Source organism: Aquarana catesbeiana, linkage group LG05 (assembly GCF_042186555.1).
Source record: "Aquarana catesbeiana isolate 2022-GZ linkage group LG05, ASM4218655v1, whole genome shotgun sequence".
Lineage (NCBI taxonomy): Eukaryota > Metazoa > Chordata > Amphibia > Anura > Ranidae > Aquarana > Aquarana catesbeiana.
In genome coordinates this window covers 537,792,373-537,811,864 of record NC_133328.1, presented here as the reverse complement: position 1 = coordinate 537,811,864, position 19,492 = coordinate 537,792,373, and positions in this window count along the sequence as shown.

The window sequence follows — 19,492 nt, the reverse complement described above, 5'->3', positions numbered from 1 at the left end:
CCTTAATCTCCTCTTCCCTGATACCCTTTTTGAGAACCGGTGCCCAAAACTGAACTGCATAACCCCCCTTAATGTCCTCTTCTCAAGAGGGAATAGATTCAGTTGTTCTAATCTTTCCTCATAGCTAAGCTCTTTCATGCCTCTTATCAGTTTGGTTGCCCTTCTCTGCACTTTCTCCAGTTCCCCAATACCCTTTTTGAGAACCAGTGTCCAAAACTGAACTGCATATTCCAGATGAGGTCTTGCTAATGATTTGTACAGGAGCAAAATGATATCTCTCTCTCTGGAGTCCATACCTCTCTTAAAACAAGAAAGGACTTTACTCGCTTTGGAAACTGCAGCTTGGCATTGCATGCTATTATTGAGCTTATGATCTACCAAAACCCCCAGTTGTACTCCCCCTAGCATGTATGATGCATGCATATTCTTAGCCCACAAGTGCATATCCTTACATTTATCAACATTAAACCTCATTTGCCACTTAGTTGCCCAATTAGACAGTTCACTCACCTGCCCGTGGTGGCACACAGCTCGATTGATTCTATGCTTATGGCAGTAGAATCCAACAGTTCCGGTAAGCGTACCCCATCTGTTTATAAGTTTGATGACATCTGAATTGAGATTTGGGAAGCAGAAAGGACTGTTACACTGTTCACAGTTATTCACTGCGGATCATCACGTTGTTTGGACTATACATCACTATTGGGACACTTCTTTGTAAGGTAGCGCATTAATTATTTTTGTTTCCATTGCATATTTTGACCTTTCTTTTTTGCTGCTTTCTTTTTTCACCTATATTTCCATTGCACGTGTTTTACACATGGATGTATTTGATTATAGGACCGCTAGGTCCTTAAACACAGAAGGTGTATTTGTTGTCACCAACCCAGATTCTGAAATAGGTGAACTCTTTATGAGGCTAAAAAACCTGATAAGCGAAATCCACCTCCAATGGGATACAGCCTTTCTCGAACAATATATTTGAGAACAGATGGTACCCAGGGGTCTCCGCTGGGATGTGTTTCCTCAGCAGGATGAACCTGATGTTGAATCATGGTTTAAATATTTTAACGATGTAGGGATTCAACTTTTAGATTTTTTCTCATTAAAAGAAAACGGACCAAGTTGTCCTTAATTGATCAAGAAATTAAAGATCTAAAGGACAAATTGGCTGTACATAGGACCACGGCTGAATATATTTCCCTTTCCTCCACTCTGAAAAACAACTTGGAGAAGGAGGAGAAGGATCAAAAAAATAACAAAACAAAAGAAATATAATGGGGACTTTTCCGATTACAGTTCTCATATGGTTTTTAATTGGCAAAAAAAGATGGCTTCTTCTGCCTCTTTAGAAAATGGGCCTCTTCCTGTTGAGACTCAACATCCAATAAAAACCAATCCAGATAGGAGATTAGTATATGAACCATCACAAAATATAGGGGGAGGTTTGGGATCATCTTACCAAACCCCCAGATGTCCCCCAGATCCCAAACATAATAATTCTAGGAATCAAGGTCCTAGAAATGCCCCCCAACGTCCACCACTTTTCAGCCCCCCCCCAGTTATAGAGGGGGAGTACCAAATAATTGAGGTAGAGGTTATTCACGGGGTACCCAGCTGGTCCACCTTATCACGGAGCCCCTGGGTCTTCTCTATACAATTGGTGAAATGGGGCGGGCAATCAAAGATCTAGATCACACAATTGTGACTATTCTTATGAGACCACTATTCATACTCAAAATCGCTATTTACCCCTACAGGAACAGTCATTGCAGGATGGGTACCACGAGACTTATCCCCAATACGATAGGGAGGAGGATGCATATAATAGGTCCCTTTTATAATTATAACCAAAATAGTTTCGATCACAGATCGGGTTTTCAGAGACCCATGGAAAGAATTTTGGCTACCAAGAAGGAAAAGAGGGACCAGAGGGGGGTGGAAGGCTAAAAGCAAAAAGAAAAAGAGTTTGAGAGGCACTGGGATTTTCAGTCTTAGCACTGTCCACTTGACTGAAGCCGAGAAATAGGTTCTAGACAAGGGACTTAAGTTTGTTCCCCCAAGACCTTTGAATAAATTTGGCATATTTATCGATGTGCTAAAGTTTACTAGAAAATTAAGTATACAAAAACACTTCTTGAGTCAACCTTCCTTGCCCTCCACTGTGAACCATACTTCCACACATACAGAATATGTACACTCCGGATTAACTAATCCATCATTATTCAACCCCCCAGGAAACTTAGCCCCTTCTCTTCAGGTTTTTAAAAGTCTAGTCTTACAAGACTTAGACAAACTTTCCGACTATAAGAAGAGGGTCCACATGGACCCACGGATTAGAACGGGACTCAAAGAACTTTGTGAGAGGAAGGACCTTATCATAAGGCCTGCAGATAAGGGTGGGGGGGATTGTGGTCTTAAACAAAGAGGATTACATCAGAGAAATGTATAGGATTCTCCAAGATCGAGATACTTATACCCCTATTGACTTTAATCCAACCCTTCAGTATAAACAAGCCTTAGTTGAATTAGTTAACGAAGGCTTTTCTTTGGGGATTCTCAATAAAAAGGAGAAAAGTTATCTCGTGCCCTTTGTTCCGCGGATCCCTGCGATATACTATCTCCCCAAGGTCCATAAGGACCCAGTCTGTCCCCCTAGCAGACCCATTGTCAGTGGGATAGACTCGGTCACTTCGAGGATAGGGAGATATGTAGATTTTTACCTTCAACCATTGGTCCAATCTAGCCCATCCTACCTTAAGGACACCAGGGATGTTATCAAACGTCTTGAAAATATAGAATTGAATGAAGGAACTTTTTTGGTTACAGCCGATGTGGCTGCCCTATATACATGTATACCACACCACTTGGGGTTCAATGCAGTCGAAAAACATCTATCTTTAAATAATACTTTGCCATTATTACAGTGGAATTTTATTATGCAACTTTTGCGGTTTGCCACGAGCCACAACTATTTTTGGTTCCAGAACCAGTTCTATGTTCAACAAAAAGGTGTGGCCATGGGGGCTAAATTTGCCCCCAGTTTGGCCAACCTTTTTTTATGGCCCAATGGGAGGAGGATGTCGTCTATGCCTCCCAGAGACCAGAATTGGTTCTCTGGGTTAGATATATAGACGACATCCTCCTCCTATGGCACGGAAACCGCGAGTCTTTGGATTGTTTCATGGCTGTCCTTAATTCGAATGACCGTGGGATTTCCCTTAGTTATGAGGCCAGTATAAACTCTATTCATTTTCTGGATTTATCTATTTATCTATTCATACCGTCCGACAGTTGCCACCATGCTCAGTGGCTACGGTCTGTTCCACGCAGCCAATTCTTACGACTGTGGCGTAATTGCTCCAACATTTCCGACTACTATGCTCAATCCTACATATTAAAAGATAGATTTGTGGCTAAGGGATATAATGCAGGGGAATTGGATGCTGAAATTAATAAAGTTTCCCAGATTGATAGGAACTCTACTTTAGTTGAACGTTCCACCACCACCTCTGACTCTAGAGCCAAATGGTCTTTTTTTACTACGTATTCCACCCAGTCCAAAGAAATTAAAGCCATTTTCAAAAAACATTGGGGAGTACTTAGGAGTGATAGACTCCTGGGTCCTGTGCTACCTGAAAATGCTGGGGTTATTTTCAGAGGTGCTCGTTCTATACAAGGACAAATTGCCCCCAATATTATAGACCCCCCAAGAAAGTTCCCTTCTTTCAACAATGCCAAGGTTTTTATCCATGTCGCAGGTGTAATGTGTGCGCACATAATGCCACAGTGAGACGTAAAACTGATACTTTCAGTTCCACCACTACTCTGCGCATTTATCACATGAGAGAGTTTGCTACCTGTACCACCCAATATGTGGTATATTTGCTGACTTGTCCATGCAAAAAGCAATATGTTGGTAGGACCACTAGAACGTTCACCATACGCATGAATGAACATGTTGCTGGCATAAAAAGTGGCAAAGATAAACACACGGTACCCCGACATTACCTATTACATCATAACAAGGACCCCATGGGTAGCACATTCCAAGTGATTGATAGGCTTGTCCCCCATTGGCGGGGGGAGTCTCGCCTATGGGGTGTCTCCAAGTTAGAGACGTATTGGATACATGAGCTCAGATCTTATTTTCTGTTCGGGCTCAAAGATGAGTGGGATTTGAACTCATTCATTAATCTTTCATAGCTTTTATTTTCTGGGGTAATTTTTCTCATCCCACTTTACATTATCCAAATCTCAAATGGGTTCATTCACGTTCCATTTTTAGTACATCATTACCCCCCCCTTTTTTTCTCTATTATAACTCATACACAATTATTTCTAGATTTCTTAACATATCCCATGGTTAGAACCAAATATGAGGTACGGTGTGGTATATTACGTTTATATTTTGGCCTTGTCCACCATTTTTATGTATTTTTATGTATTTTTATTTTTATTTTCATTTATTGGTTATCTAATATGTGCCTTTCTTATAATATGGGGAGACTACATGATTACTTTGCTGTCTGTGCGTTCTTCCAGTAAGATGCACATGTTGTATTTAATATGCTGACAGGTTCCCCCTGTTTGACTGACGTCGGCTGACATATGGAAGATCAGCCGTGTGTTGATGTTTCTAGCACGCTGATTGGCTCCCTTTGTCGGATTGACGTCAGCGGCTTCGTTGGAGATCAGCTGCGCATCATGTGGTCGCCGCCAACCCCCTCTAATTAACCATCCGGACTGAGAGCTCTGTGCTAATACTACTGTGACTTAAAAGTGTATTTTAATCCCTTTAAAAAAAACATAGAATTTAATATATAGCTGCTCTTTATTTATAAACCAACATATCATATTGTTTTATGTCTTTTTACAATAATTGAAGAAAAAAAAAATCAGAAAACTTGATATTGTGGCTGTGGCACTCCCTTTAGGATCGTGACAATGCTTACCACTGAGCTTGCAATACGACAGTATCAACCTTGCACTTACATGAATGTCCAGCTAGTGTTTGCCCACCGGTGAATGATGGCAACTATATGAACATGCAGTATTGTCAGTTTCTGCACCAGTTAGGGGCTGTCTAATGGCTAGAGATGATCTGAACATACTTGGATTCAGTTCAAGGCTGGTTCAGTGAACATTACGGATGTTTGCATGCCGAATCCTGACTCTGTTGTAGTAAATAGGAGCAGAATGTTAAAAATGTAATGCCCATTTAGATAATGCTTTAATGCTTGTACATTCCTCCCAACTTTTTGAGATGGGAATGAAGGACACCTATTAGCAAATGTATGCAGGTGTAGGACACACCCCTTGCACAGGAAGAATTGTCCAAAAAGCAAGATTGGTTAAACCCACGAGTGCTTTTTTTACCACTACTATTCCTTTATATTGGCTTTTGGAATTTACAAATGCAGCAATTTAGAAATCAGATGAAAGATTTAGTGCTGAAAAACACTTTTTGATAGATAAAAAGTGCATTTTATATTCAACTCTATAAATCAGACCAAAATGAGGGACAAATGAATGGGAATGAGGGACAGAGGGACATTGCTCCAAATCAGGGACAGTTGGGAGCTATGTTTGCAGAAAAGGGATTGTCAAACAAATGGCATGGGGGGGCTGGGCACTGCCCTGGGGAACGTGTACCAATGCAAAATAATAAAAAAAAATCCTGTTTGGCATGGAGAAGTGATTTTATTCATACCTTAAGTGCAACATAAAAAATGCAAGATTAATTTAAATATAATTCCCAGGGAATGCTCTTAACCTGCTTGTGATCTGGCACATCTATATGATGTATATAACCTACTACAGCAAAATTGACATCAAGAAAAACAATGCTGTTTAAGCTGTCAGCAACCAGCTGTCAGCTGTTTAAGCTGTCAGCAAGCATAAAAAGTGGCAAAGATAAACACACGGTACCCCGACATTACCTATTACATCATAACAAGGACCCCATGGGTAGCACATTCCAAGTGATTGATAGGTTTGTCCCCCATTGGCGGGGGGAGTCTCGCCTACGGGGTGTCTCCAAGTTAGAGACATATTGGATACATGAGCTCAGATCTTATTTTCCGTTCGGGCTCAAAGTTGAGTGGGATTTGAACTCATTCATTAATCTTTCATAGCTTTTATTTTCTGGGGTAATTTTTCTCATCCCACTTTACATTATCCAAATCTCAAATGGGTTCATTCACGTTCCATTTTTAGTACATTACTATTTCCCCCCCCCCCTTTTTTTCTCTATTATAACTCATACACAATTATTTCTAGACTTCTTAACATATCCCATGGTTAGAACCAAATATGAGGTACGGTGTGGTATATTACGTTTATATTTTGGCCTTGTCCACCATTTTTATGTATTTTTATGTATTTTTATTTTTATTTTTATTTTCATTTATTGGTTATCTAATATGTGCCTTTCTTATAATATGGGGAGACTACATGATTACTTTGCTGTCTGTGCGTTCTTCCAGTAAGATGCACATGTTGTATTTAATATGCTGACAGGTTCCCCCTGTTTGACTGGCGTCGGCTGACATATGGAAGATCAGCCGTGCGTTGATGTTTCTAGCACGCTGATTGGCTCCCTTTGTCGGATTGACGTCAGCGGCTTCGTTGGAGATCAGCTGCGCATCATGTGGTCGCTGCGCCAAGATTCCCACGCCTTGACAGGGCGCGCGCCGTTGCCTGGCAACACTCTCCATATGGGAGTGACGTCAGGCATCACATGGGAGAACAGCTGATGGTCATGTGACCACTCCGGGAACACGTGGCAGGGGTTTTGCGGGCTTTCCCGACACAGCGTGTGGGGTTGCCAAGCAACCTCCACGCTCGGCACACATATTTCCGGGTGTTAGCGTCACGTGCTCGGGTTTGCCGGCTTCCCGGGCTCCCAGCACGAGACGCCCACTCGGGATCCTAGTAAGGTCATGGATATTTGGCTATTTGATTGTGCTATTGGTGGACAGATCCACAAGTTTGTAATCAGATTGAATTAAGTGTATATTGATTGGACTCCAGGAGAGGGCTGGCTACGCCCCATTATGGGACCCTCTCCTTGTCCAATAAGATTTACTTTTGTTAATGTTCTCACAGCTGATTGGTCCTGTATTTACTTAGTATGTTTATAGAATTTTATAAAGCTGGGCAGTGTCATGAGGGTCTTCTATGCCCCTGTTGAAGGACTTTTGATCGAAGCGCGTAGGGCGGTTTTATACCTTGTACACTGCCTTTTTACATATGTGATCACTTTTATGTATAGTGTTTTTTTAGTAAATAAAATACCCTGATTTACACTATGTGGAGGCATCCCTCTTTTTTTCCACATATTTTCGGGATTTGAGAAACAGCTTCAACCTTGGAACCAGTTCTTGGCCCATTTCCCGTGGATCCAGAGGGGACATCCAGGCCTCATAGAGGCTCCATCTGCTTTCGACCACTTCACTCACCTGCCCGTGGTGGCACACAGCTCGATTGATTCTATGCTTATGGCAGTAGAATCCAACAGTTCCGGTAAGCGTACCCCATCTGTTTATAAGTTTGATGACATCTGAATTGAGATTTGGGAAGCAGAAGGGACTGTTACACTGTTCACAGTTATTCACTGCGGATCATCACGTTGTTTGGACTATACGTCACTATTGGGACACCAGTTTATGTTTACAGAGACATTCTGTTTACATGACATATGTGTTTTTTAGCGCTACAATTTATTGAATATTGGTACACATTTTGGTCACATGGTTTGTAGCAGCTTCGTTTTTTCTTCTTTGTAAGGTAGCGCATTAATTATTTTTGTTTCCAATTAGACAGTGCACTGAGGTCAGCTTGTAAATTGGAGACATCCTGTAAGGACATTATTTCACTGCATAGCTTAGTGTCACCTGCAAAGACAGAAATGATACTTTTAATCCCAGACCCTATATCAGTTATAAAGATATTAAAGGGTCCCAGCACTGAACCTTGGGGTACACCACCATCTTGTTCTTCTGGGGTCCCCTGACGGCGCTCCAGGCTCCACTCCTTTGGTGGGTTCCCCCACGGAAAGCTGCTTTGCATGTGAGAATCCTTGTGGGCCCACTCCCAAGCCCCACTGCTGCGTCCATTGACACAGACAGCGGAACTCGACCCTGTCCCCTGCTCCTGAATCACGGCATTTGATTGACAGCAGTGGGAGCCATTGGCTTCCGCTGCTATTAATCTGCCCAATGAGGGGGGAGATAGAGGCTGGAGCTGCTGCTCTCATGCATGTCACTGGATTGGATTGGGCTCAGGTATGAAAGGGGGGTGGGGGGGCTGCAGGAGATAAGGTTTTTTGAAAAACCATAAAGCTTTAGAACCACTTTAATGTAAAAAAAAAATCTGCCTTTAGAGCCACTTTAAGCATTCATTGTAGTGCCTGTCTGCTCTCTTTGGCCCTCTCTGTTGGATTAACTGATTATGTCCCATAGTATGCTGACATGAAGTGGCCAGAAATACAGAAAATTGTTTTCAAATACTCACCATCATTTTCTGTTCTTTAATTGTATATTTTATACTTATGTCAGCAGGTTCCCACCCTCTGGTTTCCTATTCCAAGCTCAGAGTCAGAGGCGGCTCTCTAATTAGGCAAATTAGGCGGTCGCCTAAGGCCTCGCCCTCATAGGGGCCTCGTGGCCGCCTAATTAAGGAGCCGCCTCTGGGTATTCAGGACCGTGACTGACAACAATGCCACTGCGGTGCTGCGCTCTGGCCTGCAGAGGGCTAATGCTGCCTGCGAGCCCCATGGCCAGGCAGAGGAGAGAGAGGATGGAGCCGTGGCTGCATGTCTTGGGGAGGAGGCGGGGCCAGCACTGTGTTGTCCGGGAGAGGAGGAGAAAGGGAAGAGACAAAATAGAGAGCAAAATAATAATAAATATTCTCACTGCACTGGAGCCACCCCCATCATCCCCCACTGGAGTACTCCGCGGAGCGGTCCCCGCACAACCTGAGGAGGCAGCCTGGTATCTGTTAAGCAGTGGCAAGGAGGGGAAGAGGAGGATCCTGGGAAGGAGGCTTCACCAGACTGGATGGAGCCAATGGAAGGGGGAAGGGGGAGGTAGGAGAGAAGAGGTGTCTGGGCCGCCCCTCCTTGGGGCTGTCAATCAGGGTGAGGGGGGGTTCAGGGGTCCAGCTGCAGGAAGAGACACAGCTACTATGCCACAACCCCCTTCTGCAGCCGGCTACCACCATCATCAGAGAGAGCCAGACCCCCCCATCCCTGCTCCTCCAGCATCCAGCCTCCCTCAGCCACAGTGACCAGCCTTTATATACACCCCCTGTCCCATCCTCTCCTGATTATCAGTGCCACAAATAGTAAGGACAGCTCAGTCCTCTGCCAGTGTACCAACCTGTTATTGACAGCCCTTGACCCCTCCCTCCGCCCTACCCTCACCCCCGCCTATGCAGGGCTCCACTGCAGGAGGGTTGGGAGGTCCCAGCCCAGTCCAGAGCTGATCCCCAGCCATGGTGGGCCAGGCGCTCTGCATTCTGAGCTGACAAGGCCTGCTGTTTGGGTTTTCCAATGCTGTCTCCCACCAGGAGCTCTTTCCCTATGGGAAGTCCCTGAGGGACCTACAACTGCCCGACGGGGGTGACGAGACCCTCGAGGTGGTGAAACTCAAAAGCCCATTCTCTTCTAAGAGGCTGAGTTCAAGGAGTTCTACAGCACTAAGTGAGAGGTCTCTGAGCACAACAATAAGATAGAGTACATCAGTACAATAGAGAACACCGACACCAGCACTGAGCTAGAGAGCACCGACACCAGCACTGAGATAAGGAGCACTGACACCGGCACTGAGATAGAGAGCACTGAGATAGGAAGCACCGACACCAGCACAGAGATAGAGAGCACCAACACCAGCACTGAGATAGTGAGCACTGACACCGGCACTGAGATAGAGAGCACTGACACTAGCACCGAGATAGAGAGCACTGACACCAGCACCGAGATAGAGAGCACTGACAGCAGCACAGAGATGGAGAGCACTGACAGCAGCACAGAGATAGGGAGCACTGAGATAGAGAGCACTAACACCAGCACTTTAAAGCTCTTAATATATGCAATTTATACAGTTCATTTTTTTATCGCTTGAATTATTTTTCCCATTATAGGTGTTAGTGGGGCCTCATGTCTAGGTTTTGCCTAAGGCCTCACAAAGCCTAGAGCCACCTTTGCTCAGAGTTGCCCTGTTTTCTTCTTATAGGCTAGTTATGGGTGGTCCTATGGGATCAGGGGAGGAGGAGCTGACCCATAGTATCCTGATATGATTGACAAGAAAAGGAAAATCACAGTAAGCATTTAATAACAATTCTCCATGATAAAAACGGAAAACCATGGTACTTATTTATTTAGTGAATTTCTACACCTATGAAATATTTGTTATTGAATAGAGAAAAGATTGCAAGTTCTACTTCAGAGGACAGATGTGAAATAGTGACTTTCAAAAGTTTCATGCTTGCCAATTTACAGTATTCTAAGAGTGACTTCTCAGAAATTCCACACGGTGGTGCTTTATTCATCTGCTTCAGCTAAGTACTTTTGGGAAGAAGCTCATGGAATATAACTGGAAATATAATTCCCTACAAGCTACAATTAGGTTAAACTGTTAAAAGAACTCTTTAATGGATAAGCAGACAATGTTTTTAAAAATGAGTGTGTGAAAATCAGTAAATATAACCAATTACCATTGCACTGTATTTCTTTGCAGCTAATATGCAATCCAGATCCTCAGCAATTTGTATTTGTGCCAACCCCCTCTAATTAACCATCCGGACTGAGAGCTCTGTGCTAATACTACTGTGACTTAAAAGTGTATTTTAATCCCTCAAAAAAAACATAGAATTTAATATATAGCTGCTCTTTATTTATAAACCAACATATCATATTGTTTTATGTCTTTTTACAATAATTGAAGAAAAAAAAAAATCAGAAAACTTGATATTGTGGCTGTGGCACTCCCTTTAGGATCGTGACAATGCTTACCACTGAGCTTGCAATACGACGGTATCAACCTTGCACTTACATGAATGTCCAGCTAGTGTTTGCCCACCGGTGAATGATGGCAACTATATGAACATGCAGTATTGTCAGTTTCTGCACCAGTTAGGGGCTGTCTAATGGCTAGAGATGATCTGAACATACTTGGATTCAGTTCAAGGCTGGTTCAGTGAACATTATGGATGTTTGCATGCCGAATCCTGACTCTGTTGTAGTAAATAGGAGCAGAATGTTAAAAATGTAATGCCCATTTAGATAATGCTTTAATGCTTGTACATTCCTCCCAACTTTTTGAGATGGGAATGAAGGACACCTATTAGCAAATGTATGCAGGTGTAGGACACACCCCTTGCACAGGAAGAATTGTCCAAAAAGCAAGATTGGTTAAACCCACGAGTGCTTTTTTTACCACTACTATTCCTTTATATTGGCTTTTGGAATTTACAAATGCAGCAATTTAGAAATCAGATGAAAGATTTAGTGCTGAAAAACACTTTTTGATAGATAAAAAGTGCATTTTATATTCAACTCTATAAATCAGACCAAAATGAGGGACAAATGAATGGGAATGAGGGACAGAGGGACATTGCTCCAAATCAGGGACAGTTGGGAGCTATGTTTGCAGAAAAGGGATTGTCAAACAAATGGCATGGGGGGGCTGGGCACTGCCCTGGGGAACGTGTACCAATGCAAAATAATAAAAAAAAATCCTGTTTGGCATGGAGAAGTGATTTTATTCATACCTTAAGTGCAACATAAAAAATGCAAGATTAATTTAAATATAATTCCCAGGGAATGCTCTTAACCTGCTTGTGATCTGGCACATCTATATGATGTATATAACCTACTACAGCAAAACTGACATCAATTTACAGAGTTTGGAAGCCTGATCCCCAGTCAGGCGACCTAAGGAAGTGGGGGCATATTGGACTATTGCGGTACAATAAACATTGGTAATGATATAGAGAATATACCAGTGATATAAAAATTGTATATTAGATTTTATTGATGCAGAAAAAACAAATCTTGGTAATACAATACAGCATGAGAAAGTTAAAAACATAGCACCAGATGGGATCATGGTTATACAATAATACAATTGGTCTCAGAAGTCAATTCCTCGACTAGTTTCGCGGATATACCGCTTCATCAGGAGGGAGTCTGAGGATGGTTTGTTATGGCTAAACCTAACAAGATAAGAAAAGGTACAGTGTGATATGCCACAAAGACATCTACAGTAAAAATAGTATTATTGCATCATAATTAGAGACATATAAAAAAGGTTACAGGGGAAAAGGGCGAATCTGCTTACCCATGTCCCAGTTGACCCCAAGCGCGGGGCTCCACCACCCTGAAGTGATCTCCCACGGCGACCCGGGGGAGCTACAGCGATGACGGGAATAATAGGGATGAAAAAATTAGAATTGTTGGGTATACTAGGTTGCCAATATAAAACGAGTGAAAAAGTGACACTGGATAGTGAGGGAAGTAGATTAATGAGAATGTGGGGACTGATGTGAGGGTTGCAATTTGCAAACCAAGGAAGATGATGGGGTGCAAGGGAAACATAAAAGTAGTAATAATCATTGTGAAGAGGTGGGAACAAATGGTAGGATGTGATGTGGGAAGGTGGAAGTATGGAGGGGAAGGAAACCGAAGGGAGGGGAGGACTGGAAAAGTGGGGGACCAGGACCAGGGTGACGGAGCAGAGAGGAAGGACAAGAGAGTGAAAAAACTGGAAGGAGGGGAAGGGAAGGGAGAGATGGGGAAGGGGGGGGGGTTTTTTGGTGAAGTAATTTAGGGCATAGTAATACCTAATGCTGAGGTAGACACATAGAGAGGTATCCGGGAAGGCACCAAGAAAGGGGCCAGTAACATATGAGGCCGAGGGAGGGCTATTGAAGACTACAGGCAGCAGGCGGAAGCGGGGTACGGCATACTCGCCCATGCCTGGAGCATCTAAGGAGAAGAAAATATACGATCGTTATAAACCCATGCTGGTACCCTGAGGTACGGGACAGCAGGATAGTAGGGTAAATAGAAAAATCCCTTATGACTTACTATAAGCTGGCGATATTGCACAATGCCCAGGACCCGGAACCAACCGTCAGTGAAAAGGCAGGTAAGGCCTGCCATTAATAGCTCCCAACCGAGCGACGCTACCACACGCCGGTGGAACGCCGGCGCATGACGTCACAGGGTCAGGGGTCCCACATCGCGCGCGCACGAGATGATCGCGCGCCCGCGCATGCGCACCAGCCCTGAAGCTACGGGAGCAGAGTCCCTGCCGGAACGAGTGCAAGAGGAGGGGGCGGTCCCGTCTCCGAAACCGACCTCCCCGCCAGGGACCCCACCGGGCCGCCGCGGAAAAAACACAGGGGGAGGACCGCACACCAGTGCCTGGGCCAGGGGACAATGAAGGGGAAGCAGAAAGTCCCAGTATACAGAATAAACAGTTGATAAAAAACAAAAAATAGTGGAAAGTAACATATTGATAATGAAACAGTGTAATGAAAATTACCATAATGAAACTTAAGATTAATAGATTCGGGATTAATGAATACCCTAAAACTGATGCAATTCACCGGCATGACATAGACCCATAAAGACTTGACTACATAATGCAGTGTGTATCAGTGAGGGCCAAGGACAATAATCACAAGGTTGGGTACAACCATGTGAAGGATTAGGCGGGTAGCCAAAGTAATTGTGTCTGCTTGGCCTGATGGGCGTCTGTCATGGAGGGTTGCATCAGGGTTAATAGGTAAAAGATAGTGGTATGCAGCAAGTAATAATGAATATTGAAAGAGGCCCCCCCAAAGAAACAAACAAATGGTCAATGGGGGTTGATTAAAAATGTGGGGTGGGATAATTGGGGCCAGGGAGGTGGAGGGCAGACACATAGCCCTGTCCACTCAAGCAGCTCACTCAATAATTCCCACTCAACATAGATGCCGGGTGTGTTATCCACCCAAAATGTATATGTGAACAGGTGGCCTCTATGATAGGGTAATAAAGTAAAAACTATAAACATGTACCATCATCCAGGAATGAATAATTTACAGAGTTTGGAAGCCTGATCCCCAGTCAGGCGACCTAAGGAAGTGGGGGCATATTGGACTATTGCGGTACAATAAACATTGGTAATGATATAGAGAATATACCAGTGATATAAAAATTGTATATTAGATTTTATTGATGCAGAAAAAACAAATCTTGGTAATACAATACAGCATGAGAAAGTTAAAAACATAGCACCAGATGGGATCATGGTTATACAATAATACAATTGGTCTCAGAAGTCAATTCCTCGACTAGTTTCGCGGATATACCGCTTCATCAGGAGGGAGTCTGAGGATGGTTTGTTATGGCTAAACCTAACAAGATAAGAAAAGGTACAGTGTGATATGCCACAAAGACATCTACAGTAAAAATAGTATTATTGCATCATAATTAGAGACATATAAAAAAGGTTACAGGGGAAAAGGGCGAATCTGCTTACCCATGTCCCAGTTGACCCCAAGCGCGGGGCTCCACCACCCTGAAGTGATCTCCCACGGCGACCCGGGGGAGCTACAGCGATGACGGGAATAATAGGGATGAAAAAATTAGAATTGTTGGGTATACTAGGTTGCCAATATAAAACGAGTGAAAAAGTGACACTGGATAGTGAGGGAAGTAGATTAATGAGAATGTGGGGACTGATGTGAGGGTTGCAATTTGCAAACCAAGGAAGATGATGGGGTGCAAGGGAAACATAAAAGTAGTAATAATCATTGTGAAGAGGTGGGAACAAATGGTAGGATGTGATGTGGGAAGGTGGAAGTATGGAGGGGAAGGAAACCGAAGGGAGGGGAGGACTGGAAAAGTGGGGGACCAGGACCAGGGTGACGGAGCAGAGAGGAAGGACAAGAGAGTGAAAAAACTGGAAGGAGGGGAAGGGAAGGGAGAGATGGGGAAGGGGGGGGGTTTTTTGGTGAAGTAATTTAGGGCATAGTAATACCTAATGCTGAGGTAGACACATAGAGAGGTATCCGGGAAGGCACCAAGAAAGGGGCCAGTAACATATGAGGCCGAGGGAGGGCTATTGAAGACTACAGGCAGCAGGCGGAAGCGGGGTACGGCATACTCGCCCATGCCTGGAGCATCTAAGGAGAAGAAAATATACGATCGTTATAAACCCATGCTGGTACCCTGAGGTACGGGACAGCAGGATAGTAGGGTAAATAGAAAAATCCCTTATGACTTACTATAAGCTGGCGATATTGCACAATGCCCAGGACCCGGAACCAACCGTCAGTGAAAAGGCAGGTAAGGCCTGCCATTAATAGCTCCCAACCGAGCGACGCTACCACACGCCGGTGGAACGCCGGCGCATGACGTCACAGGGTCAGGGGTCCCACATCGCGCGCGCACGAGATGATCGCGCGCCCCGCGCATGCGCACCAGCCCTGAAGCTACGGGAGCAGAGTCCCTGCCGGAACGAGTGCAAGAGGAGGGGGCGGTCCCGTCTCCGAAACCGACCTCCCCGCCAGGGACCCCACCGGGCCGCCGCGGAAAAAACACAGGGGGAGGACCGCACACCAGTGCCTGGGCCAGGGGACAATGAAGGGGAAGCAGAAAGTCCCAGTATACAGAATAAACAGTTGATAAAAAACAAAAAATAGTGGAAAGTAACATATTGATAATGAAACAGTGTAATGAAAATTACCATAATGAAACTTAAGATTAATAGATTCGGGATTAATGAATACCCTAAAACTGATGCAATTCACCGGCATGACATAGACCCATAAAGACTTGACTACATAATGCAGTGTGTATCAGTGAGGGCCAAGGACAATAATCACAAGGTTGGGTACAACCATGTGAAGGATTAGGCGGGTAGCCAAAGTAATTGTGTCTGCTTGGCCTGATGGGCGTCTGTCATGGAGGGTTGCATCAGGGTTAATAGGTAAAAGATAGTGGTATGCAGCAAGTAATAATGAATATTGAAAGAGGCCCCCCCAAAGAAACAAACAAATGGTCAATGGGGGTTGATTAAAAATGTGGGGTGGGATAATTGGGGCCAGGGAGGTGGAGGGCAGACACATAGCCCTGTCCACTCAAGCAGCTCACTCAATAATTCCCACTCAACATAGATGCCGGGTGTGTTATCCACCCAAAATGTATATGTGAACAGGTGGCCTCTATGATAGGGTAATAAAGTAAAAACTATAAACATGTACCATCATCCAGGAATGAATAATTTACAGAGTTTGGAAGCCTGATCCCCAGTCAGGCGACCTAAGGAAGTGGGGGCATATTGGACTATTGCGGTACAATAAACATTGGTAATGATATAGAGAATATACCAGTGATATAAAAATTGTATATTAGATTTTATTGATGCAGAAAAAACAAATCTTGGTAATACAATACAGCATGAGAAAGTTAAAAACATAGCACCAGATGGGATCATGGTTATACAATAATACAATTGGTCTCAGAAGTCAATTCCTCGACTAGTTTCGCGGATATACCGCTTCATCAGGAGGGAGTCTGAGGATGGTTTGTTATGGCTAAACCTAACAAGATAAGAAAAGGTACAGTGTGATATGCCACAAAGACATCTACAGTAAAAATAGTATTATTGCATCATAATTAGAGACATATAAAAAAGGTTACAGGGGAAAAGGGCGAATCTGCTTACCCATGTCCCAGTTGACCCCAAGCGCGGGGCTCCACCACCCTGAAGTGATCTCCCACGGCGACCCGGGGGAGCTACAGCGATGACGGGAATAATAGGGATGAAAAAATTAGAATTGTTGGGTATACTAGGTTGCCAATATAAAACGAGTGAAAAAGTGACACTGGATAGTGAGGGAAGTAGATTAATGAGAATGTGGGGACTGATGTGAGGGTTGCAATTTGCAAACCAAGGAAGATGATGGGGTGCAAGGGAAACATAAAAGTAGTAATAATCATTGTGAAGAGGTGGGAACAAATGGTAGGATGTGATGTGGGAAGGTGGAAGTATGGAGGGGAAGGAAACCGAAGGGAGGGGAGGACTGGAAAAGTGGGGGACCAGGACCAGGGTGACGGAGCAGAGAGGAAGGACAAGAGAGTGAAAAAACTGGAAGGAGGGGAAGGGAAGGGAGAGATGGGGAAGGGGGGGGGGGTTTTGGTGAAGTAATTTAGGGCATAGTAATACCTAATGCTGAGGTAGACACATAGAGAGGTATCCGGGAAGGCACCAAGAAAGGGGCCAGTAACATATGAGGCCGAGGGAGGGCTATTGAAGACTACAGGCAGCAGGCGGAAGCGGGGTACGGCATACTCGCCCATGCCTGGAGCATCTAAGGAGAAGAAAATATACGATCGTTATAAACCCATGCTGGTACCCTGAGGTACGGGACAGCAGGATAGTAGGGTAAATAGAAAAATCCCTTATGACTTACTATAAGCTGGCGATATTGCACAATGCCCAGGACCCGGAACCAACCGTCAGTGAAAAGGCAGGTAAGGCCTGCCATTAATAGCTCCCAACCGAGCGACGCTACCACACGCCGGTGGAACGCCGGCGCATGACGTCACAGGGTCAGGGGTCCCACATCGCGCGCGCACGAGATGATCGCGCGCCCGCGCATGCGCACCAGCCCTGAAGCTACGGGAGCAGAGTCCCTGCCGGAACGAGTGCAAGAGGAGGGGGCGGTCCCGTCTCCGAAACCGACCTCCCCGCCAGGGACCCCCACCGGGCCGCCGCGGAAAAAACACAGGGGGAGGACCGCACACCAGTGCCTGGGCCAGGGGACAATGAAGGGGAAGCAGAAAGTCCCAGTATACAGAATAAACAGTTGATAAAAAACAAAAAATAGTGGAAAGTAACATATTGATAATGAAACAGTGTAATGCCTTCCCGGATACCTCTCTATGTGTCTACCTCAGCATTAGGTATTACTATGCCCTAAATTACTTCACCAAAAAACCCCCCCCTTCCCCATCTCTCCCTTCCCTTCCCCTCCTTCCAGTTTTTTCACTCTCTTGTCCTTCCTCTCTGCTCCGTCACCCTGGTCCTGGTCCCCCACTTTTCCAGTCCTCCCCTCCCTTCGGTTTCCTTCCCCTCCATACTTCCACCTTCCCACATCACATCCTACCATTTGTTCCCACCTCTTCACAATGATTATTACTACTTTTATGTTTCCCTTGCACCCCATCATCTTCCTTGGTTTGCAAATTGCAACCCTCACATCAGTCCCCACATTCTCATTAATCTACTTCCCTCACTATCCAGTGTCACTTTTTCACTCGTTTTATATTGGCAACCTAGTATACCCAACAATTCTAATTTTTTCATCCCTATTATTCCCGTCATCGCTGTAGCTCCCCCGGGTCGCCGTGGGAGATCACTTCAGGGTGGTGGAGCCCCGCGCTTGGGGTCAACTGGGACATGGGTAAGCAGATTCGCCCTTTTCCCCTGTAACCTTTTTTATATGTCTCTAATTATGATGCAATAATACTATTTTTACTGTAGATGTCTTTGTGGCATATCACACTGTACCTTTTCTTATCTTGTTAGGTTTAGCCATAACAAACCATCCTCAGACTCCCTCCTGATGAAGCGGTATATCCGCGAAACTAGTCGAGGAATTGACTTCTGAGACCAATTGTATTATTGTATAACCATGATCCCATCTGGTGCTATGTTTTTAACTTTCTCATGCTGTATTGTATTACCAAGATTTGTTTTTTCTGCATCAATAAAATCTAATATACAATTTTTATATCACTGGTATATTCTCTATATCATTACCAATGTTTATTGTACCGCAATAGTCCAATATGCCCCCACTTCCTTAGGTCGCCTGACTGGGGATCAGGCTTCCAAACTCTGTAAATTATTCATTCCTGGATGATGGTACATGTTTATAGTTTTTACTTTATTACCCTATCATAGAGGCCACCTGTTCACATATACATTTTGGGTGGATAACACACCCGGCATCTATGTTGAGTGGGAATTATTGAGTGAGCTGCTTGAGTGGACAGGGCTATGTGTCTGCCCTCCACCTCCCTGGCCCCAATTATCCCACCCCACATTTTTAATCAACCCCCATTGACCATTTGTTTGTTTCTTTGGGGGGGGCCTCTTTCAATATTCATTATTACTTGCTGCATACCACTATCTTTTACCTATTAACCCTGATGCAACCCTCCATGACAGACGCCCATCAGGCCAAGCAGACACAATTACTTTGGCTACCCGCCTAATCCTTCACATGGTTGTACCCAACCTTGTGATTATTGTCCTTGGCCCTCACTGATACACACTGCATTATGTAGTCAAGTCTTTATGGGTCTATGTCATGCCGGTGAATTGCATCAGTTTTAGGGTATTCATTAATCCCGAATCTATTAATCTTAAGTTTCATTATGGTAATTTTCATTACACTGTTTCATTATCAATATGTTACTTTCCAC